A 5,357-nucleotide genomic window follows, 5' to 3' on the forward strand; every position below is an offset into this window, starting at 1 on the left:
GCAGGGGCTCCGGCCGGCGCGGGGGAACCGCCACCCATCTTGACAACCGCCGGGGTCAGAGACGGGAGGCGCGGCGCGAAGGAGCCGCCCCCCATCTCGACAACCGCCGGGGTCGGAGACGGGAGGCGCGGCGCGACGGAGTTGCTCCCCATCTCGACAACCGCCGGGGTCGGAGACGGGAGGCGCGGCGCGACGGAGTCGGCAGCGGCGGCGCTGGTGGAGCCCCACTCGAAGACGGGTCCGGGCGCCTGCTCGATGGCGGTGGTGTCATCCCCATGGAGTGGGCAGACGACCCACCCATGGGGAGAACACCAGAAACCCGGTTAGGAGCCGAGCATCTGCGGGGCAGGGCCGGCGAGGAGCCAGTTGATGGCCTCCCGTGCGAGCGGGGCGCGGGGCTCAGCGCCAACAGCCTCATTCGCACCGCTCCGGGAGCGGGTGCCCAGGCCGTGACGGAGCGCCCGGTAGCCGCCGGCACCGTGGCGGCGGCCGATGTAGCGACCCGCTCCATGACGTCTACCGTCGAAGCGGCGGCGCTCTCCGAACGTGCGGTGGAGAACAGCAAGGCGGCGACGACGGACGTCGTTCTGCAGCAGGCGACGAAGGTTCGTCGGCATTGAACGAGGCATCCTACCTTTTCTTTCTTGCCTGTCGATCTCGTCAAAAGTGCTCTGAAAGAAGAGTGTTGGTAACGTGTTGTAATCTAAACGAGAGAGATGCAAAATGAATCAACTATATCTCTTATTCCTTGATGATGAACACTTATATGCCAGGGGAAAGGCGGTTCCTGGAGGCGACGCTCCAGGAAAGATATGTCGGTTCCGCATCGTGGGAGGGATCCACGTGCGATTACAAGTAGAGATTACTTAACTAATTACATAATTAATTAAATTCTAACAGGCCTCATACGCTCCATGGAGCTGCTCGAGTAACCCTTGGGCGTCCTTCGTGTCTGCGCCGGCATCGTGCTTACAGTGGAGAGACCGCACCGGGGCCGACAGGAGGCGTCGATTTGGATTGCCAGGACGAACGATGTGCCAAGCTCTAGCGCAAGGAAGGAGGAAGGACAGCTGCGGTGAAGGAGGCGCCAGCGGCGTTGGGAGACGAGCCTGGCGAGGCGACGGAAGTGGGGGTTGACTTGCCCTATTAGGGCGACGACATGCAGGGCCTGCTGTTTTGTTGACGAGGTCGGCCGCGACGGGTCCACGGGGGACACTGGTGGAGGTAGGATCCCTCCAATGAGTGGCCAAATCCAATCAAGGTACAGTCCCATCCTTTCGTCCGGCACAAAAATCTTTTTTAGTCTGGTGTCGATCTGGGATGAAAGGCTGCTTGTAATAAGAACGTATTAATGTTTCTTTTCTTCATGTGGTTTCTCTATGTGTGTGCTTCTCTGTGTTCTCCTTTTTTATTTGTTTGGTATTCTTATTTGTAAGTCTTGCGCCTTCTTCTTTTGATTCAGGTCTAGATGAAACTCGCCGTCGGTGGTGGGACATTCTGTTGTGGCAAGCGTCGTATTGGTTTATGCGGTGACGTTGATTTTTATCTTACATCATTTTGAGTTTTGTTGTACACTTGTACTAACTTTACTAATCGTCTTCTTGTTTTTTCTTTTATCCCCGTGGTGGATGAACTGCATGTGAATGCGGTCGCTGGTGGGATTGAGAACTTGTGACGCCTCTGAATTTGGTGATTGATAGGCCAAACTCATTTTTTGAGTTGCGACCTGATATTTTACGCCGCCGTTGGTACATGGTGGTGTGCTGGTGTGGTTCCTATTGTATAGGTGGTCTGCTGGTGTGCTTCCTGTTGTACAGGAAGCGTCCATGGGATCAGTTGTTCATCATGTGTTCTCACTTTTGTGCTTTAGTTGTCAGGTAATTGTATATTACCTTTTCTTGCAATTCAGTTAAGACTTAAGAATGGTTCCTACATATCCTAAATTCCTAATCACTAGGCAGACTCCAGTCTGTTTTCAACTTTTCATTGCTTTCTGCGGTCTTATTGCATCTGTTTGGTTTCATGTGCTTCTCAATTTTTGGTAATAGAGGTAGAGTAACGTGAGAAGAGAAGGCACAGACCCCTTCCGAGGGCAAGTTCTTTAGTTATTCAGACACACAAGCATTTTTAAGTGCTTCAACAAAGTTTTTTCAGTCTATTAATAGCATGCTCATGCTGAGATTTATGGTCTGAACTGGTTTATTAGAAGTGATCTTGATGATATGTAAGCTAAAGGTTTAAACGCTTAAATATATATATATTGTTAGGGCAGTCATATTACTAAATACTTTTCGGTTATATATCTAAAGTCATGTTCTAACAATATACCGCTTATGTACATTAACTCTATCTATTTGGAGTGACAGTGGATTTTCACGTGGAGAAGCAAGCATGTGTATCTATGCTAGAAATGATGAGGGCAAGGAATGGTCCTCCATACGAACAAGGTGATCATACTTAAGTATACTTTGCACTTGTATGTTAGCAAAACCTTCTGTATAGTTCACATGACTCTCAATGACACTTTACAGAATTTCAGGAAGTGGTTTGGGTCATGATGTGCTGAAAACATTGACACCTCACAGAATTTTAGCAAGTGGCTTGGGTCGTGTTGTGCCGAAAACATTGTATTATATTTTTGTCTCAATGCCTCGAGATTGTAACGAACTTGTGCAAGCTGATGTGAGAAACTAATTAATCGTACAGGTAATACAGCAGCCTGACCCGCAATAAAGGTAACTAAACAACCACTGATTTTTTCAGTAGTATGATTTGTGAAGTTCTGATGTTTCTTTAGTTGTGTTGATATGTGCAGCAATAACAGAATGATGACTACCTGTCAAGATGGGATCGTGGGGTGGTAGCTGAAGAATTACTTCTACAAGACATGGACGACGAGCGATAAAGCTGGACACAACGAGTTCTCTGTGTGTAGTTTGGGGCAATGTTCTCCTCTTTCGCATCATGGGTATTGGGTTTTCTGTTGCCAGCAAAAGTGTAGTGTACTTCATAGGATTTCACATAGCAGCCTTCAGCTCAGGGCCTAATTGAAATGTATATTTATGTTATGTTTACACAAATTTTTTAGGACAAAATTAAGAAATTCACAGAGTTGTTTTACAGATGGTTTTACATCTTTGCAGACTGATTGTTCAAATCATGTCCTCCCAAATTTCTCCAAGTGTGGTGCATCCACATATTTATCAACTATTTGTGCACAATATGATTTGATCAACTCTTGTATGGGAGAAACATCCAATACATGAATTTGAGTTTTTATGGGGAGGAATTCCTAAACGGTAGGAATGATGTTTTTCAAAAAAATCACGGAAGACCGGAATTAACGAAATCGTGTATGTACTAATTTAGTTTAGACAAATGTATGTAGGTTCCTTTCAAATGTCTTGGGCTCATTTTCTTTAATATTTTTTTAAATACATTAGGCTCATCCTGTGATGGGATAGACTGTAAATAATGTTGCTTTACACGGGAGTGTGTCATCAGTCATATCATGAGACGAAGACGAAGACAAGATTGTATAGCAGATAGCTTCTTTTTCTCGATGATAGAACAAAATACAATTGGTGCTACGATAATTGATGTTGCTTTGGCATTCTAAATATCTTCAAGAGTGGAGTTTCATATCTGAAATTATCTTCAGGAGTGTGGGGTGGCAGAGTGGTGTCATGCATAAATATGGTGTTAAATTTCTGCATATGATTGCCCAATTCATAACAGTACCGATGCCCATAATACACACTACAACATAAGTTTTCAGAACAAAGATGATCTAACAAGCCAAAAACTAAGGCAAATAAGTTTCCAAAACAATATGATGTTATATATTCTATAGATTTACCAGTGAAGCATGGCGTGCCGCCGCGCACAACCCGCTAGTACTAAATCAAGATTGAACTGGCTAAACATATTTAGAAAGACGAAAAATAAGAAGAGTTCATACCAACTTCCTTTGCCATGATCACTTCATCAAATATCGTCACTACTGCCTTTCATTTGCACGACTGAATGTTGTGATAATAATAGTGCAAGAATACCGTGGACTAAGCTAGAATCTGCATGGCAGTTTCAAACCAAGGAGGAGACAAGGTAACATTGACTCGTTATTATATTGACAATAAAGCATAGAGGAGCCACTCAACATTTTCATCGTGGTCTTCTCCTTCCTTAACAAAAAGGAAAAGAAATTCAGAGAAACACACTAAAATATTTTTGAAGTTTTTGTTTTTATTAAGCAAGCAAAATAGACCAAGGAAAAACAAAAACGAGAAAAACTATTTACACGAGAAAGCTCCCAACATGCAAGAGGAAATCTGTTTGGGTTTTCTTTTTAATACTACAACTAATTAAATGGAAAGATAAAATCAAAAAGAAACTAGAAATGTTTTTGGGTTTTCAAAGTTTTTCAAACACACAAGAGGAATGCGGAAAATAAAGCTAACACAGATATACAATGAAAGAGGATGAACACCGACAATTTGTATGAAGTGTGTGAACATGAATGAAATGTCAGTGAGAAATACATACGCCCCTAAGCTTAGGCATTTGCCTAGCTTGGTAATCACCATTAGTAATCTGGAAAATGGTTGAGATGGTAGCCTGTGGGGGCATTCCTGGCCGCCTCTTGTGCCAAGCGAGCAACTTCCACTGTAGCTTTGTACTCCCGCACTTCATTCGCAAGAACGTAGTTTCTCCGACGAGCGTGAAAATTAAAGAAGGCACGTGCAGGAAAGGTGACGCATACGAGCATATATTAAGTTATACTCATAACCTCTATCACGATTTACAATATATTCATGATAACACATAGCTTCATAATCGAAATATCTATCAAGCAAAATAGGATCATTAGGTTGGGGTGACACTCCCAATTGTGCAGTTATGCGGGAGGCATAAATTCCTCCATACAAATTACCATTGCTAGAGTTGGAGTGCAACTTTCGGGCAACAATTGCACCAAGGTTATAGGATTGTTCACTAGTCACACTAGTGTGAATAAGGCTCAAGTTAGGGGCACATAACGCACTGCAATCTTGTTTCCCTATTTTCGTGGGTATAAGCCTGACGGTAGATGTGTAGGGTACGAAAGTAGAGGGCAGAGTCCTAGCTACGGCAAGTTTGTATGAGTTCAGGCCCCTCTGCGGTGGAGGTAACAGCCCTACGTCTCAGTGCTATGGATCTTTAGTGTCGAGTGGAATATGGGTGTTACAGAATGCGAACCCTTGTGCCAGAGGGGAGGGGTGGCTTATATAGAGTGCACTGCCCCTCATAAGTGTCTAGCCTTCAAGGGTGCAATAAGTGAGATTGAATGCATACGTTACTGGTAACGTATGTCATAA

The 5,357-nt window shown here is 44.4% G+C and overlaps 1 long non-coding RNA gene across 2 annotated transcripts; it reads left to right on the top strand.

Moving 5' to 3' along the window:
- Positions 1-742: 742 nt before the first annotated feature.
- On the top strand, positions 743-3,120 carry LOC123439771. Of its 2 annotated transcripts, none has more exons than XR_006630153.1 (5): positions 743-1,261; positions 1,463-1,877; positions 2,367-2,447; positions 2,532-2,735; positions 2,816-3,120. It is a non-coding gene; the product is annotated as an uncharacterized LOC123439771 (long non-coding RNA). The 2 variants fall into 2 exon arrangements; XR_006630154.1 differs by having other exon boundaries at positions 2,540-2,735.
- Positions 3,121-5,357: the final 2,237 nt, after the last annotated feature.

This window comes from Hordeum vulgare, chromosome 3H (genome assembly GCF_904849725.1).
Source record: "Hordeum vulgare subsp. vulgare chromosome 3H, MorexV3_pseudomolecules_assembly, whole genome shotgun sequence".
Classification (NCBI taxonomy): domain Eukaryota; kingdom Viridiplantae; phylum Streptophyta; class Magnoliopsida; order Poales; family Poaceae; genus Hordeum; species Hordeum vulgare.